At 37.6% G+C, this 19,548-nt stretch overlaps 1 long non-coding RNA gene across 1 annotated transcript in view; it reads right to left on the reverse strand.

Moving 5' to 3' along the window:
* LOC126470590 (uncharacterized) overlaps window positions 1–18,803 on the reverse strand; it is a 52,028-nt gene extending 33,225 nt beyond the window's left edge. Inside the window, exon 1 of the long non-coding RNA XR_007586258.1 lies at window positions 18,675–18,803. This is a non-coding gene — a long non-coding RNA (uncharacterized LOC126470590). The remainder of the gene's footprint in view (window positions 1–18,674) is intronic.
* Between the last annotated feature and the right edge of the window lie 745 nt (window positions 18,804–19,548).

The raw sequence follows: 19,548 nt of genomic DNA on the forward strand, positions 1-19,548 counted from the left end.
TATTTAAAACTGATTTGGACTCCTGGTACTACCTATGCCATTTGATGCTCATTTGTTTTTCCAGAAGCCGCAATGTCATTCAATGAAACACAATTTTTTTTCTAGCTCTGCTTGATTAGAGGGCTAACAGAATGTTAGTAACTTGAATTCTGTACCTGAAACTTTGTTTAAATTGATACCTGCATCCTGATTTATTCAGTTTTTTGACATCTTTATTTTAATAGAATTCTTAATTACACTATACAAAAGACTTATTGTTTGCAATATAATAAAAAACCTTGGTTTTTAAGCCATAATACTAATGTTATCATGTTTCATTTCATGATCATATTCAATTCAGTGCTTGGTGACAGCTGATTTGCTTGGTTGTTTTAGTTGCATGTGTCACTGATGGTCCTTGCATCTCTCCTTGACTGTGTTAATAGTGTGTCCTATGTAAGATATTGCACATTTTCATGGCATCCAGTAAACTCTTGCCTTTTAGAAAGCTAGATTGTCTTTAAAATTACAAAGAAATGTTTCTGCATTGACAAAATCCCCTCTCCCTCTGCTCAGCTTCTGTTCGCCATCTGTGCCTATCATTTCCTCCCCATCTCCTCCTGCCAACAAATTACTCTATCCTCAGTGCACACCAGGTACGCATGCTGGCAACACATCTATTATTCCTCTGCATGCTCTCAAGCCAGTTCATTTTGGGATATGTCCAGGCTCTTCTTAATCAGACTAACTGCAGATCCCCAGACCATACTAAGGATGTAGCCACTATCATAGCTGATCACCAATTCTTTTACTCGAATCTCAGTAGATTCTTTAATGACACAGTCCCAGAAGTTAGATGCCTCCATCAGAACCTTAGTATGTTTGTAATCCATACCATATAATTCTAATATGTAATGTTGGATGACTGGTGACTTATTGGGCTGCTGAAATCTGGTGTGTTGCTGGTGTTCTCAGCAATGCCTTTCAACAGTATCTACTGTCTAACATATACAGGGTGGTCAATTGATAGTGACTGGGCCAAATATCTCATGAAATAAGCATCAAGTGAAAAAACTACAAAGAATGAAACACGTCTAGCTTGAAGGGGGAAACCAGATGGCGCTATGGTTGGCCTGCTAGACGGTGCTGCCATAGGTCAAACGGATATCAACTGTGTATTTTTAAATAGTAACACCCATTTTTATTACATATTAGTGTAGTACATAAAGAAATATGAATGTTTTAGTTGGACCAATTTTTTCGCTTTGTGATATATGGTGCTGTAATAGTCACAAATGTATAAGTACGTGGTATCACATAACATTCCACCAGTGCGGACGGTATTTGCTTCATGGTACACTACCCGTGTTAAAATGGACTGTTTACTAATTGCAGAAAGGGGCGATATCGTGTTGATGTATGGCTCTTGTGATCAAAATGCCTAACGGGCATGTGCTATGTACGCTGCTCGGTATCCTGGATGACATCATCCAAGTGTCCGGACCGTTCACCGGATAGTTACGTTATTTAAGGAAACAGGAAGTGTTCAGCCACATGTGAAACATCAACCATGACCTGCAACAAATGATGATGCCCAAGTAGGTGTTTTAGCTGCTGTCACTGCTAATCCGCACATCAGTGGGCAGACAAACTGCGTGAGAATCGGGAATCTCAAAAACGTCGGTGTTGAGAATGCTACATCAACATTGATTGCACACGAACCATATTTCTATGCACCAGGAATTGCATGGCAACGACTTTGAACGTCGTGTACAGTTCTGCCACTGGGCACAAGAGAAATTACGGGACGACGACAGATTTTATGCACTTGTTCTATTTAGCGACGAAGCGTCATTCACCAACAGCGGTAATGTAAACCAGCATAATATGTACTATTGGGCAACGGAAAACCCACGATGACTGCGACAAGTGGAACATCAGCGACCTTGGCGGGTTAATGTATGGTGCAGCATTATGAGAGGAAGGATAATTGGCCCCCATTTTATCGATGGCAATCTAAATGGTGCAATGTATGCTGATTTCCTACCAAATGTTCTACCGGTGTTACTACAAGATGCTTCACTACATGGCAGAATGGCGATGTACTTACAACATGATGGATGTCCGGCACATAGCTCATGTGCGGTTGAAGCGGTATTGAATAGCATATTTCATGACAGGTGGATTGGTCATCGCAGCACTATACCATGGCCCGCATGTTCATCGGATCTGACGTCCCCAGATTTCTTTCTGTGGGGAAAGTTGAAGGATATTTGCTATTGTGATCCACCGACAATGCCTGACAACATGTGTCAGCGCATTGTCCATGCATGTGCAAACATTACAGAAGGCGAACTACTTGCTGTTGAGAGGAATGTTGTTACAAGTATTGCCAAATGCATTGAGGTTGACGGACATCATTTTGAGCATTTATTGCATTAATGTGGTATGTACAGGTAATCACGCTGTAACAGCATGTGTTCTCAGAAATGATAAGTTCACAAAGGTATATGTATCACATTGGAACAACTGAAATAAAATGTTCAAACGTACATATGTTCTGTATTTTAATTTTAAAAACCTACCTGTTACCAACTGTTTGTCTAAAATTGTGAGCCATATGTTTGTGACTATTACAGCGCCATCTATCACAAAACGAAAAAAGTGGTCCAACTAAAACGTTCATATTTCTTTACATACTACACGAATATGTGATAAAAAATGTGGGTTCCTATTTAAGAAAATGCAGTTGATATCCGTTTGACCTATGGCAGCGCCATCTAGCGGGCCAACCATAGCGCCATCTGGTTTCCCTCTTCAAGCTAGACAAGTTACATTCTTTGTAGTTTTTTTGTTTGATGCTTATTTTGTGAGATATTTGGCCCGGTCATGATCAATGGACCACCCTGTATATGTCTTGCCACACTGGCAAGCTGTCTGACAGAAATCTAGCTTTCCATAGCCCAAGATCATCTTTGATACTACCACAAAGTGCCTGTGTTTTAGCCGGTGGGCAGAAGACCATCTTCACTTGGTGTTTCCAGTTAATTCTTCCTTTCTTTCTGGATGATGTGTCACAAAAAGAATAAATGCAATGGCCCCATCCTAGTGAGGTTCCTCTTCTGTTTCTGCCAGTTGTACTGATGATGAAGGATATAAGCTCTTCAAATTTGCCACTTCTTGTTACTATTTTTGTGGAACAGAGTCCTCAGATGTTAACATGTTTGGTTGATGCTTTCCATTATCAGAGAGGATGCGGACCCTACGTACCAATGCTTCGAACACCCCATTCCTTTGCACTTGTGGGTATAGGTTGGTGTGTGTGTGTTCCCTGGTACATCCTATAGCCCAATGTGTTGCCCATTCTACTTTTTACCAGGACACCCAGCAAGAAGAGCACTCACCCACTTTAATCTCCATAGTAAAACTGATGTTCTTGTGTATGGAACTGAGGTACACAAAGAAGTCATTCAGTTTTTCTCTTCCATATGGCCATATGATGTAGGTGCTGTCTACGTACTTAAAAAACCTGATAACTTTCCATTGGATTGCTTCCAGACCTTCCCTATAGAAATTTTATGGATACATGGTGGTGAAAACTCCCTATGGCTACTCCCTCCCTTTCCTCACTGTCAAAAAGAAAGTACACTGACATGAAGATACACCTGAAAAGGTTGATGGTCTCTATGTCATATTGCTGGTCAATTAAGGACTCTTCTAGAGGCAGTCTGGTAAGAAGATAGACAACGTCAAAGCTCAAAAGGATGTTGGTATTCCTAAACTCAAAGTTGTTAAGACATTCAAAAAAGTCCACTGAGCTGAGAATGTGATGTGAACAATCCCCAACATAAGGGCTAAGTATATCCTTCAGATATTTAATGAGTGAGTATACTGGGGTGCCAATGTTGCTAACAACTGTGTGTAAAGGCATCTCACTTTTGTGAACCTTCGGCAGTCAATTAAGGCCTGGTGCAGCTGGTGCCCTCTGTAACTACCTTGTCTGGCAAGCCGGATTCTTTGACAAGTGCCACAGTCTTCCCCTCCACCCTCAAGATGAGATCAGTGTCAATATTTCAGTATGCATTGCCTTCTAGCAGGCAGCACATTTTCTTCAAGTAATTTTGGTGGGATAGGACCATAGTTGCATTGCCTTTATTGGCTGGTAAAACCACAATATCTAGATCTTCTCTTAGTAGCTGTATGGCTACCCTCTCCCTGTTTGAGATATTTGGTTTCACAGGTTTAGTTCACAAGTGAGCATAAGAGGTTTGACAAAGTACTTCCCCCACTGCTTCAGGTGGAAGTTGTCTAGCTACCTGTTCCACTACACTGATGATGCCCATAGTAATTGCAGATTCAGGAGTGGGGGTGTAAAACTGTGTCCTTTCTTAAGAAATGAAACTGTGTCCACATCCAGGTACTTAGTGATAGCCTTGTAGGGAGCTTCAGGGAGTTCTCTCTCTGATGTACACTAAAATTTTATGTTGACATCCAGTGGCCTTATTTTGAGTGGGATTCACTGTAGCTCATGTGACACCATCAAGCCATGCCTTTACATTTCTTTTGAGACACTATTGAGAATATGTGGTGCCAAATTTCTGCAAAGTAACATCACACAGACTCAGTGGCAGCCAGAAGAATCACGAAACATGCCAGTCTAGCCACGGCATGGGAGAGTGTACCCTGTACCCACCGGTGTCTGGACTTGACTAACATATCAAAAGCACTATTCACATTATATCTACAGCTGGCCAACCTGTTCAGTTCCTGGACATGGGAGTTTACTGATGGCATCAAGCAGCAAACTGACCTCACTAGCAACTCCATTCTGTCAATTGTAAGCAGTAAAGTCTACATGTTCAGTAAAAGAGAAAACGTGGGAAAGATGGAAAAAGTAAGTCTAAATGTTCAATAAAATGGATAAGGAAGATACCATCATATTTGTTAAAAGAGAAATAGAGTCATTTAATTCATGAAATGAACATGAGAAAGAACTGTGGCTGAAGGTCAAGAACATATCTGATCAAGTTGTAGAAAAGCATCCAAGCCTTTCTACCACAACAAGGAAAATTCTGTAGAGATCCCCCTCAGTACACAAAAAATATCAATATCAAGAAAACTTCTTAAGACACACCACATGCTGCACAACACATACAAAGCAAAGAATGGAACTGCAGATGCTCGAGTGTTAATCTCTTTAGAGAAGGCACTGATTGTTTCTTGCCACTAAGATACTTCACATACAACCAGAATCTCTTTGTATTTTCTGCCAAGTTTTGAGACAAAGTTTCATTGCGGAACTGTTATAAGCATCTCGCATTGAACTCTGTGCTAAATTTCAAGCTTCTGTAAAAGATTGCCAATCTTGGGGATTTTGCGTCTGTTTAAATTTGGCATCTTTGTTTCATTGTTTCTGCAACAGTGTTCTAGCCCGTTTTGTGTACCAAGGACGATCAGCTCCATTGTTTGTTAATTTATTTAGTATAAATCTTTCAATTGCTGCTGATACTATTTCTTTGAATTCAAGCCACATCTGGTCTACACTTATATTATTAATTTGGAATGAGTGGAGATTGTCTCTCAGGAAGGCGTCAAGTGAATTTTTACCTGCTTTTTTGAATAGGTATATTTTTTGCTTATTTTTGGAGGATTTGGGGATTACAATATTCAATCTTGCTACGACAACCCTGTGTTCACTAATCCCTGCATCGGTTTTGATGCTTGTTGTTAACTCAGTATTATTTGTTGCTAAGAGGTCAAGTGTGTTTACACAACCGTTTACTATTCGTGTGGGCTCATGAACTAACTGCTAGAAATAATAATGCTACAATAATAATGACTTTAGGAATTTATAAAGCATATAAAATGAAGAAATAACTTTTATGTTATGTGGCACACCATTGTACATTTGTATAACACTATTTGTAGTGGGGTTTTTAAAGGCTGTTCAAAAATGTCTCTGAGCACTATGGGACTTAACTTCTGAGGTCATCAGTCCCCTAGAGCTTAGAACTACTTAAACCTAACTAACCTAAGAACATCACACACATCCATGCCCAAGGCAGGATTCGAACCTGCGACCGTAGCGGTCGTGCGGTTCCAGACTGTAGCACCTAGAACCACTTGGTTCTGTGACCTTGTAGGCTGCAGATTCCTTGACTTGCGTCAAAGGGTGCTTGGGTTTCGGTTTCCGCTGAATATGTCAGATGTCCACTATACACAGGAGGTGGCTACATGGGTAACAGGGGCTGTGTGGTGTGGACTGGGCAGTTTTTTAGGTTAGAGGGTCTCGGGAAACACAAGAAGGGCTTCAGTCACAAAGGGTGCAGGCCAAACACAGGAATAACATAGATACAGGAACCATTGGTATAACAGTAGTAAAGTGTCATAGCTGTGTTGGGAAAGTACTAGTGCTCCAAGTGCTAATAGAAAGCACTGATGCTCAAATCATTATAGGCACTGAAAGCTGGCAAAAGCCGGATATAAGCTCAACCGAAATTTTTGCGCAGAACCTAACGGTGTTACGAAAGGATAGGCTAAACATGGTTGGCGGTGGCATTTTTGCTGCTGTTAGAAGTAGTTTAAATTGTCATGATACTTCCTGTGAGTTAGTGTGGACAGAGGTCACTGTTGGCAACTGGAATAAAATAATAATAGGATCCTTTTACTGACCTCCCAATTCAGATGATACAGTTGCTGAAAGGTTCAAAGAAAACTTGAGTTTGATTTCAAACACGTACCCGACTCATGCAATAATAGTTGGTGGTGACCTTAATTTACCCTCGATATGTTAGCAAAAATACGTGTTTAATTCTGGGGGTACGCATAAAATATCATCGGAAATTGTGCTAAACACAGTCTCTGAAAATTATTTCGAGCAGTTAGTTCATGAGCCCACGCTAATAGTAAACGGTTGTAAAAACACACTTGACCACTTAGCAGCAAATAATCCTGAGCTAATAATGAGCATCAAAACCGATTCAGGGATTAGTGAACAGAGCGTTGTCGTAGCGAGATTGAATATTGTATTCTCCAAATCCTCCAAAAATAAGCAAAAAATATACCTATTTAAAAAAGCAGTTAAAAATTCACTTGACGCCTTCCTGAGAGACAATCTCCACTCATTCCAAATTAATAATATAAGTGTAGACCAGATGTGGCTTGAATTCAAAGAAATAGTATCAGCGGCCATTGAAAGATTTATACTAAATAAATTAACAAACAATGGAGCTGATCGTCCTTGGTACACAAAACGGGTTAGAACACTGTTGCAGAAACAATGAAACAAACATGCCAAATTTAAACAGAGCACTTGGCCATGAAAGGCAAAGGTCCCAAGTTCGAGTCTAGGTCTGGCACACAGTTTTAATCTGCCAGGAAGTTTAGTATCAGTACACACTCTGCTGCAGAGTGAAAATCTCATTCTGGAATGCCTTCTCTGTGCAATAGCAATGGAGATACTATCTAAGACAGTGCTGCCAAAGCAGAGTTACTAAACACAGCCTTCCAAAATACCTTCACAAAAGAAGACAAAGTAAATATTTCAGACTACAAATCAAGAACAGCTGCCAACGTGAGTAACGTAGATGTAACTATCCTCATAGTAGTGAAGCAACTTAAGTCACTTAATAAAAGCAAGTCTTCTGGTCCACACTGTATATCAATTAGTTTCCTTGCAGAGTATGCTGATGCATTAGCTCCATACTTAACAATCGTATGCAACCGTTCGCTCGACGAAAGATTCGTACCCAAAGACTGGAAACTTGCACAGGTCACACCAATATTCAAGAAAGGTAGTAGGAGTAATCCACCAAATTACACACCCATATTGTTAACATCAATATGCAACAGGATTTTGGAACACATATTGTGTTCAAACATTATGAATTACCTCAAAGAAAACTGTCTATTGACACACAGCCCACATGGGTTTAGATCATCATTCCTGTGAAACACAACTAGGTCTTTATTCACATGAAGTGTTGAGTGCTATTGACAAGCAATTTTAGATCAATTCCGCATTTATGGATTTCTGGAAGACTTATGACACTGTACCACACAAGGTATTGTTATAGGTCGTTTGCTGTTCCTTATCTATGTAAACGATTTGGGAGACAATCTGAGCAGCCGTCTTATGTCGTTTGAAATTGATGTCATTTATCAACTCAGAAAAGCATCCGAAGATCAAAACAAATTGCAAAATGAATTAGAAAGGATATATGAATGGTGCAAAAATTGGCAGTTGACCCTAAATTGCTGGTCGGAGTGGCCAAGCGGTTCTAGGCGCTACAGTCTGGAACAGCGCGACCACAGATGTTAATTTCTGACTAACTAAATTCATGTTAATTTCTGACTAACTAAATTCAATGTTAGACTCAAGATCACTATAATTATCCACTTCCAGAAACACTGCCTAAACAGGAATGCAGGGCAGATGCTGAAAGTGAGTATTACATTACAAAATATCCGAAGACACACACACGAAAGATGATATATAATGGTAACCACCTCAATCAAAAGACAACAGCCAGGCTACACTTATCTATCAGCACTTAAACAGATACAAGGGAGCTTTTATTTTTTCATGTTCTTAAGTTGACTAAGTATAACAAAAATTTAAAGTTTCTCTTATAAAAATGAGTTAACTCAGGACTTTATGTTAAGCAGTTAATTAGATGAAGTGAGTTCCTGCACATGACTCTCTCAGTAATTTGTTCCCAAAGAACAGATCACAATTTTGCAGCATCCAACAACCAAGTGTTTATTATTATACAAGGTGGATCTGAAAAGTCTGTAGAATGGTCTCAGACAATAAAGGAAAGAAGAATTACAAACAAAATACATTTAATGTCCTTCAAAGTAATCACCATTAGCTACAACACACTTGTGACATCAGTTAAAAAGCTCTTGGAAACTGTCGCAAATGCTTCTTGAGAAATCACTCGAAGCACTAAGGTCACACACAACATCTGTGAAGCACAAGAATCCACAGATAATTTGAGGTGGGTTAACAAAAAGAAGTCTGCCAGTGCCAAATGCACAGACTTAGGAGTGTGTTGAAGAACAGTTACTTTACACTGAGAGATAAAGTTGAGCATGCAGTTGTTGTGGATATCCAACAACACATGATCACAGTGCTTCTAGCAGTTTCACAAGAAGCATTTGCTGACAGTTTTGTGACTGATGTCAGAAGTGTATTGTCACTAATGTCAGTAAAGGTATGTTCTTTGCAACTCTCGTTTCCTTCATTTTCTTTGACTGCTCACCAAACTTTTCAGATGCTCTTTGTATTTAGTACAAACACTATTTGGTTTCAAGACACACACCCTTCATAACAGAACATCACCCTTTCAATAGCTTTGATACTCAGTATTAACATTTGTGAGTGTTGACATCTGTGACCATATGCACTTTTTTATTGTAAGCAAATATTAAATTCTAAGGTCTATAAGTGGTTGACTGTTGTGACTCGCCGATCTTTCAAAGTGCCGCTGCGCAGTTACGCACGTCCTCTACATCCACATGTAGAGGACTGTCTGCCAGCCATGCAGCAGCAGCAGCACCACCTAAGCGGCCAGTCAGCCAGCGGCCGCTAGACTTGGGCTCAGTTATGATTTGACTGTTAAAGTGTACACACATCTTACTCTGTTTACTTGATCTGTGACTTTCATGTATTGCGTCTTTCTTTAAATATATTTGTTCAACTTGAAGATATTACATTGACTAATACAGATGATTGCTGGAAGATACTAACCAAAATATCACTCAAAAAACTAACAACATCTGATAAGACACAAACTTTCATCAGTCAATTAAGAATTTCTGTCTCTATGACCCACAATAAGCCACATCAGTATGAAAAGCTGAATTGGATCGTTGTCTCATTAATTATGTTTTCATTATTCTTATAACTTTTTATGGTTATGAGAATAAACACAGGTTTTAATTAAGGAAAAAGGTGCTTGAATAACTTATCTAAAAAAAAAAAAAAAACAGTGTTCCTTTTAAATTTGGAGTGTGAGACTTGTTTGTTATCATATTCATGATCTATGGAGGACCCTGTTACACTGTGAGTGAACTGTAATGTAATTTATATCTAAAAACAAAGATGATGTGACGGCACAAATTACTGAAGCTCCAGATCAATACAACCCCATTACTGGCATAAAATAAGTATTTTGTGGAGCTGTCAGAATCTAGAATAGAAACTTTTTAACCCTTTAACTGCTGTGGACATGTTAACGCGTGCACCTTTGTACCTCTCCCTGTGTGCTCCGAACGTGTTGACGCGCACCACCAGTACGCGTAGACACGTTCAGAGTACCAGGTAGAAGGACTGGTGGTGCACGTCAACACGTTCAGAGCAAACAGGGGCAGGTACAAAGCATGCACATTAATATGTCCAGAGCAGTTAAAGGGTTAAAGCCAGTGTGCATAATCAAAAATGTATTTTCATCCCAGTATATTCTGATCTGAATTTCCTGTTCATTGGTACTGAAAGCTGGATAACTGATATGAGCCAGTTGTTAAGTGATATGTATCTTGTATATATTCATGGAATTGTGTGTCTGGTGAGTGACTAGGCCAAGAAAAAAGCAGTATATTCAGTACTGTGAACAAGACACTGAAGTTGTAGGAACCATGAGTGTGCTTAAGGAAGAATACGAGTTCCCAAAATTCGCACATAAAGGGAGGAAAGAAGAAAAATTATGTATCTCTGACAAGGTCATTATAGATGGAGCACAAGCTCAGTCAGGAGAAAGATGAATAAGGAAACTGGCTAGGTCCCTTTCAAGGTACCCAGATCAGTATTCACTGTAAGGGCTTTAATTGCAGCTCCAGATGGATTACTGTAACAAATTGCTTCTAATTGATAAAAATGGTAAAAGCACAACAAAACAGTTAAGAATGGGATTATCTGTATGCTATGTAAGAGTGTTTTCCATTTTCATTGCGGATAAATTGATCCTTCAGTGAAGGAAAATTCGGACATACTGGCACACTGGAACTTCATCAAATGCTACATTAAAAGATGATGAAAACAGTAAAAATATAAAACTGTGACTATAAATGTGAACTATCACTATTGTCTGTGGAGTTACTTGATGAAAACCTGTGTCTCAGTACAGAAAATGGTCAAAAACAAAGAAGTGTGTAATACATGAGACACAATCACAATGTGATCTAATCTGAATGTGAACAGTGAAGGTCTTAGTTCTCGAAATATTACTAGCAATAATTTTGAAATGTGCCAGTTTTGTAAAATTAGGAATATGTATGATGATGAAAACTGAATTTTGTCTTTTATCATCAACAAATTGAATGAAAAACATAAGACAGAATCAGAAAAGAGAGGAACGTGTGTAAAAGTATAAGCCTCAACACCATCTCCAGAAAAGTAGACTGCATGGAGAAAGACACAAAAAATGAAACAATTATCAAGGCATCACATGTGTGAAATGAAAAACAATGTACCACATTCACTGTGCAACAACAGACCCCAAGAAAAAAAATGTGGCTGCGTTTGAAATAATATGAACCAAAATTAAGCCTACAACTTGACATAGACAGCAAAGATGGGATTATTGAATTAACTAAAAATATACAAATGTGGAAAGAAAAATACATAAAGCTACAACAGTTCAAATTGCATGCTATTTGCCATAAAAGTTGCGATGTAAATTCATCAGACACAAAAAACTGTACAAGTACTCAATGTTAAAACATGCAACAACTTCCACTCTCATACCCTTGTGAAAGACCTTACCAAGAGCCTGACAAAATTCTGATCCTATGAGAAATCGCTAAGTGAGCTGAACACTTCTATCTAGTCACTTGCCAACCAATCTGGTGTAGCAGCAAAGGAAATATGATGTTTAAATTTTACATTCAAAAACTTGTTCACACGAGATCATGCAGACATACCATCATTAGACTGTCATGAAGATTCCCATATGGAGGACATAGAAATATGCATCCCTTGTGTTGGGAAGCAACTGAAAGAGTTGAAAACAAATAAGTTGCCAGGTCTTAATGGAATCCTAATTGAATTTTACAGAGAGTAATTTTCAGCACTGAACCCTTAGTTATCAAGTGACTGGAAAAAAAGTGCAATTTACTCTTTTAAATAAGAAGGGTAAAAGAACAGACACATAAAATTACAGGTCAATATATTGAACATTAGTTTGCTGCAGAATCCTTGAGCATATTCAAGTTTGAATAAATAAATTTCCTTGAATCAGTAAAACTTCTGTTTACAAATTGGCACAGATTTAGAAAGCATTGTTTGTGTGAAACTCATCTTTCCCTTTTTTCACATATCCTGTGAACCATGAGTGACGGACGTAAAGCAGATTCAATATTCCTAGATTTCCTGAAAGAATTTGACACAGTGCCCCACTGCAGATGGTTAATGAAGGTCTGAGTATATGGAACAGGTTCCCTGATAAATGAGTGGCTTCAAGACTTCTTAAGTAATAGAACCCATAACACTGTCTTGGATGGCACAGGGGTATTATACAGAACATCCCATGGAAGTGTGATAGGAATGCTCTTGTTCTCTATGCCCATAAATAATGTGATGAGTAGTGTGAGCAGTGATCTGTTGCTGTTTGCTGATGATGTAGTGTCTTCATTGAATGACTGCAAGATGGTACAACACGACTGAGACAGAATTTCTTTGTCGTGTGATGAATGGCAGTTTGCTCTAAATGTAGGAATCAACATGGATTCCAGAAACAGCTATCGTGTGAGACCCAACTCGCTTTATTTGTTCATGATGTCGATCTGTTGTAGAATTTTAGAAAATGTTTTTTGCTCGCGTATCATGTCACTTCTGGAAACCCAGAATCTACTCCGTAGGAATCAACATGGATTCCAGAAACAGCGATTGTGTGAGACCCAACTCGCTTTATTTGTTCATGAGACCCAGAAAATATTAGATACAGGCTCCCAGGTAGATGCCATTTTCCTTGACTTCCGGAAGGCATTCGATACAGTTACGCACTGTCGCCTGATAAGAGCCTACGGAATATCAGACCAGCTGTGTGGCTGGATTGAAGAGTTTTTAGCAAACAGAACACAGCATGTTGTTCTCAATGGAGAGACATCTACAGACGTTAAAGTAACCTCTGGCACACCACAGGGGAGTGTTAAGGGACCATTGCTTTTCACAATATATATAAATGAACTAGTAGATAGTGTAGGAGGTTCTATGCAGCTTTTCGCGGATGATGCTGTAGTATACAGAGAAGTTGCAGCATTAGAAAATTGCAGCGAAATGCGGGAAGATCTGCAGCCGATACGCACTTGGTGCAGGGAGTGGCAACTGATCCTTAACACAGACAAATATAATGTATTGCAAATACATAGAAAGAAGGATCCTTTATTGTATGATTATATGGTAGCAGAACAAACACTGGTAGTAGTTACTTCTGTAAAATATCTGGGAGTATGGGTGCAGAATGATTTGAAGTGGAATGATCATATAAAATTAATTGTTGGTCAGGTGGGTGCCAGGTTGAGATTCATTGGGAGAGTCCTTAGGAAATGTAGTCCATCACAAAGGAAGTGGCTTACAAAACACTCGTTCAACCTATACTTGAGTATTGCTCATCAGTGTGGGATCCGTACCAGGTCGGGTTGACAGAGGAGATAGAGAGGATCCAAAGAAGAGTGGCGCATTTCGTCACAGGGTTATTTGGTAAGCGTGATAGCGTTACGGAGATGTTTAGCAAACTCAAGTGGCAGACTCTGCAAGAGAGCTGCTCTGCATTGTGGTGTAGCTTGCTGTCTAGGTTTCAAGAGGGTGCATTTCTGGATGAGGTATTGAATATATTGCTTCCCCCTACTTATACCTCTCAAGGAGATCACGAATGTAAAATTAGAGAGATTCGAGCACACACGGAGGCTTTCCAGCAATCGTTCTTCCCTCGAACCATATGCGACTGGAACAGGAAAGGGAGGTGATTACAGTGGCACGTAAAGTGCCCTCCGCCACACACCGTTGGGTGGCTTGCGGAGTATAAATGTAGATGTATTAAAGCAGGAAGGAAATAGTAAAATGGAAAATATCACACTAAATTGTGACAACAAGAGAATTACTGACCTGCAGCAGATAGCAAATCTCTTCAGGCAATAATAATTAATAATAAGAAAGCCCAATTAACCAACAGAATATAGCAAATTCTTGCCTCCACTCAATCTATCTTTATGACACATCCCTAAATGAAATGATTCACACAGCAAAAACCTTCAGAAAAACATCCTCAGGAACTGTTAGTATTCAAGATTTTATCGTAAAGTAGTATATTATAAACATTGCAACACCTCTTGCAGAGATAATCAACTTATATTTCTCAACTGGAATCTTTCCTGAATGTGTTCAAATTGCGAAAGTGATCCCTATTCATAGAAAAGGTGACGAATCAAATTTGGAAAACTATAGACCTGTCTCATTATTGTCAGTTTTTGCAAAAATCATTGAAAGAATCATGTATAACAGATTAATGGAATTTCTGGATGAGAACAAAATCCTCACTGATGCCCAACAAGGTTTTCGGAATAATAAATCTACAACCAGTGCCATATACAATTTCTTACAAAATGCTCTAGAAGAACTGGATAATAAACAAAATGCTGCTGATATTTTCTTCGATCTGAGCAAAGCCTTTGACATTTTGGAGCACAGAATCCTGTTGGAAAAACTCCAAAGGTATGGCATTAGAGGCACCACATTAAAAAGGTTCTCCTCATACCTGACAAATTGGAAACAGAAAGTAGTAATAACATATGAACTAAATGATCGCACTAGAACATATTTTTCAGATGCAGGAATAATCAAAGCTGGAGGTCCTCAAGGATCCATTCTCAGGCCCATTATTTTCCTTCTGTTTATAAACGATGTAGATGTAAGCACAGAATCACAGGGAATACACAAACACAGCTCAAAAAAAAAAAAAAAAAAAAAAAAAAAAAGGAAAGAAAGAAAGAAAGAAAGAAAGAAAGCTACAGACCAGCTAAATGACTGGTTTGGGGCAAATAAACTAATAATAAACACTTCCAAAACAACTGGGCTTAATTTCTGTTTGAAGGGGAAGGCCTGTGACACTTCTGTGATAATAAATGCCAGTGGAATTACACCCTCACTGGAAACAAAATTTTTAGGCATATGGCTTCAAAATTATTTTAAATGGCAGAGGCATATAACAAAAACATATACGACACTGAAAAAAGTATGCTACAGCCTATGCTTACTTGCACACAAAGCAAGCTTCCACACTGTTAGATTTCCATAGTTTGCCCAGTTCCACAGTATTCTACAGTTTGGATTATATTTTGGGATAGCATAGCTGCTAGCTCAGTTATCTTTCATTATGAAAAAAGAGCTGTAAGAGCAATGCACCATGCAAAACAGACTGACTCATGTACGCCCCTCTTTAAAATGTCTTCCATCCTCCCTCTTCCCTGTCTTTTTACTCTACAAAATTGTAAATATGTGAGGAAAAACATCAAAGAGATGTACATGAACATAATACCAGGCAAAAAGACAAACTCCATCTTCAGTCAGTATTGACAACAGCCTATGAAACATTCAGTACAAATAGCGCAATACAAATGTACAATAGGCTGCAACATAAAATTAAAGTTGTTTCTTCATTTTCTCTGTTTCACAAATCCCTAAGGGCATTCTTATTCGATCACTGCTTCTATTCAGTGATAGAATTCTTAAACTGTGTGAAGTACAACATACATGAAGCAAGAATATGCAAAAATTGTGACTGCTGCTAAAGCAAGAACAAATATAATTAATTTATTATACTATTAAAATAAATGTTGAAGTTCTATGTAACCTGTGTGTGTGTGTGTGTGTGTGTGTGTGTGTGTGTGTGTGTGTGTCATGCAAATGACATCCGACAATCTGTAGAGATATACTGGAAGAATAGATAAATTAAAAAAATAAGAACATATCACACGAAATGATGGATGATTGAAAACTGTATGTCCTAGTGGTTCCAAAGTGAAACCATCTCCTTAAAACAATTGACTGTTTTCTTTTTGCCAAATTCTTCCTGTATTTGTTGCTTACTATGATAATAAAGGGTAATTAGTGACAAATTTTATGATTAAATGTCTCTTTATATTGTTGGGACTCAATGGGTTATGAACAAGTGTCACAGAGATTAATTTATATGAACAGATCGTTACCAAACAAGAATGAGGAGAGTGATATAATAAAAATGCTGAGACAAAATTTATAAGTGAATGTAGAACTCAATACTGGTAGTCAAATAAGTTGCAGCAAGAAAGTCTTTCTATTTGCCATCAAAATATTCAGTTAATTACAAAGTTTTAGACACAGAAATTTGGCTAAATACAAAATTACATTTTACTAATGTTCTACTGATTACAAAGCACTGGCTAAAAATTGGCCAGAATGCTCCTTTTCTATACCAGGATATGTACTAGCACATTATTTCTTTAGAAAACAGTTATAAAAAAGGAGGTACTGTCATTTTAATTGAATAAGGGTTGAAATATAAAACTATCAATAAATTTCATCATCAAAATGCAGAAAGGGGCTTAGAGCCAACACTTATTGAAGTCAATGATGCAAATATAATTGCAGCATGAATCTATCACTCCCCAAGTGGAAATTTCCACTCATTCCTAAATATGCACAAATTGACTCCATCTAGATAACAAACAAATAGTGGTGTGTGGAGAGTTCAACATGGATTTCCTTAAAACCAGCAAAAGGCAACAGGTATTTCTTAACTTTACTGATTCTTTCAACTTAAAATATGCAATAAAACCTCAACAATAATCACAAAAGGAACTTCTGCTGCCCTGGATCAGATATTTGTGAACACAAGTTGCGCCGTAAAATGTTTAATACAAGGTTTAGTGATCATGAAGCCCAAGTCGTGACCCTACCAAGCTACATGCCACCCACTCAGGACTATAAAGAACTGTAACAGCAAGTAGGTTCAATACACACAATAAAGATACATTCAGTTCTCTACTAGCAATTTCTGTGATTTCTTTAAACTACGTTTCCCTTCAAAACACAAGTAATAAGAGGTAAAACTACCAAAGAAAAGAGATGGATAACAACAGGCTACAAAATCTCAAGTATGAGAAAAAGAGAATTGCTCAAATACAGAAAAAAACAATAATATACCTCCTCATTTGAACAGTTACATTAAGATATACAGAAGGGTCATACCCCAGGTCAAAGCAAAAAATGTCTAATGATAAGTTCAGAATAGAGTCATGAAATAAAAGCTAAGCAGTTTGGAAAATAATAAGAAATCAAGCAAATAAAGTGTCACCAAAAAGGGAAAATATCACTCTGAACCTCGAGAACAAGTCAGTTTCTAATCTCCAACAAATTACAGATCTTTTCAGGTGTTACGATGGGATATCATTAACAATTTAATAGTCAGTGATGAAAAAACTACACTCTTTTCCCACTTTAGTCTATATTTTGAAAACAGCTCCAGATGAAGACATCCATGTTGAAGCAGTTTCTAATAAAATGTCATCAAGAATTCACAGTATTGTAGATTACATCATAAAACAACAAATTACAAACATTTGATTGCCTCTTGCAGTTATAGTCAATTGACACATTTCCAGACTGTCTAAAAGTTGCTAATGTTGTGCCTAATAATAAGAAAGGAGACAAATCAAATACAGAAGAAACAGACCAACTGCCTTTTTATCAGGCTTTAGTAAAATCATATAAAAAGTAATGTGTAATGGGTTAGTGAAATTTTTGGATAAAAATAAAATTCTCACTGACACTCGGTATGGCCTTATGGAAAAAAAGACAAAATGCCTAGAAACAGTGGACAGAAAACAATATGCCACTTTCCATTTTTTAGACATCAGTAAAGCCTTCAGTGTTCTGGACTACAGCACAGTGTTAGAGAAGCTCCAAGTATATGGCATTAAAGTCATTGCATTTAAAAAGGTTCCCATCATGTATGACAAACAAACAGAAGATACAAATAAAACATGAACTAAAGATAAACACTAGGACATATAATTCAGATGCAGAAATACTAAATTTAAAAAAAAATGTATAAAATAAGGGGAGTTCCTCAATGAGCCACTCTTGGGTCAATCCTCTTCCTCCTGCCCATAAATAACCTACACCTGAACTCTGGGATACAATCACTCTTATTACAAGAAACACCCCAATCTGTAAATAAAACTACAGCCCAACAAAATGGGTGCTTTGAAAGGAATAAGATATTGATGAACACAAAAAAAAAAAAAATCCTAAATTTCAGTTTAAAAGGTGATGCAATCAACACCACTGTGATAGTAAGCTCCAACAAATTTACATCTCCTTTGGAAATAAAGATTGATTTCAAAATAACTTCAAATGGCATACACACATAAACAGAACAAATGGAACACTAAATAATATATGTCATAGTCTATGTTCACTTTCCGTTAAAACAAATTTTCATACTGTCCAAACTGCCTACTTTGCCTCATTTCACACCATCATAGTCCACAACATTAGTCTAAAACCCAAAAAGTATCCTGAAGATAACATTTCAAAATAAGTATTAATGAACAGTGAATCTGGAATCAGTGACATACATTAATTCTTCACTGTTAGTATAAATTAAACAAAAGCATTAACAACATTGAAAATGTAGATGTTTCAGCCAACTTACAGTAAATGTCCAGTCTATTGGTTCGTTTTTTCTTTTATTGTCAGCTAAAGCAAAAGATTATGTTTGCCGGACAAAATAAAGAAGAAATTTGGATCTCCAATTTTTTCCTAGGAAACTGATGATAAATCTGAAAAAACAATAAAATATTTCAAAAAAATCTGCCACTTAAACACAGTATAAGTTAAGGATTATGTATTTACGAAAATCTACAGAGAGAAATGTGCCTCACGTATTGCGCCTCAGATACCCTCATGTATTGCACTATTCCTGGAGCATTAAAAGAATTTTTTGCAGCACACATTGACCAATGACTGCCTGGAAAATGGAACTGCCTGCTTGCACTAAAACATCTCCTGAACTTTTGCAATAATTGACTAATTGTTATTCATATGCAAATACAAACAAATAAACAATAAAAAACATTTGAACTTCATTGCACATTACCTACTTTTCTTGAAGAAAAATGAGTTAGGCTAAATTTAGTTGAACTTAGCTATGTATTAATCTATCCAACAAATAAAAGAATACTGAATGAAGTTTTGCATAGTGTAGAGGTTGTTAGTAATGAGGTACTGTATGTTAACTGCTGAAATTAAAGTAAACATAGCACTTTCTAATGCATAGATATTGTTTCCTAATGTCCTTATTTTACTATTTGTGTAGCTCATTCTAACCCTTCTTTGCATATCAGCTAGTGGCAACATCCTTCTTTTAAGCTATGGATATATAAATATTGTGATTACTATAGCACACGAAAGTACCTGTTGCTGTGTCACAAATCTTACGACCAAATATTAACTGCAACAACAGCAAGATAGGGTAGCAACGCTTGATAAGGTAAGATGGAAGTCATATAAGGCTTTTGTGAAAAAAA

This window comes from Schistocerca serialis, chromosome 3 (assembly GCF_023864345.2).
Source record: "Schistocerca serialis cubense isolate TAMUIC-IGC-003099 chromosome 3, iqSchSeri2.2, whole genome shotgun sequence".
In the NCBI taxonomy this organism is placed as follows: Eukaryota; Metazoa; Arthropoda; class Insecta; order Orthoptera; family Acrididae; genus Schistocerca; species Schistocerca serialis.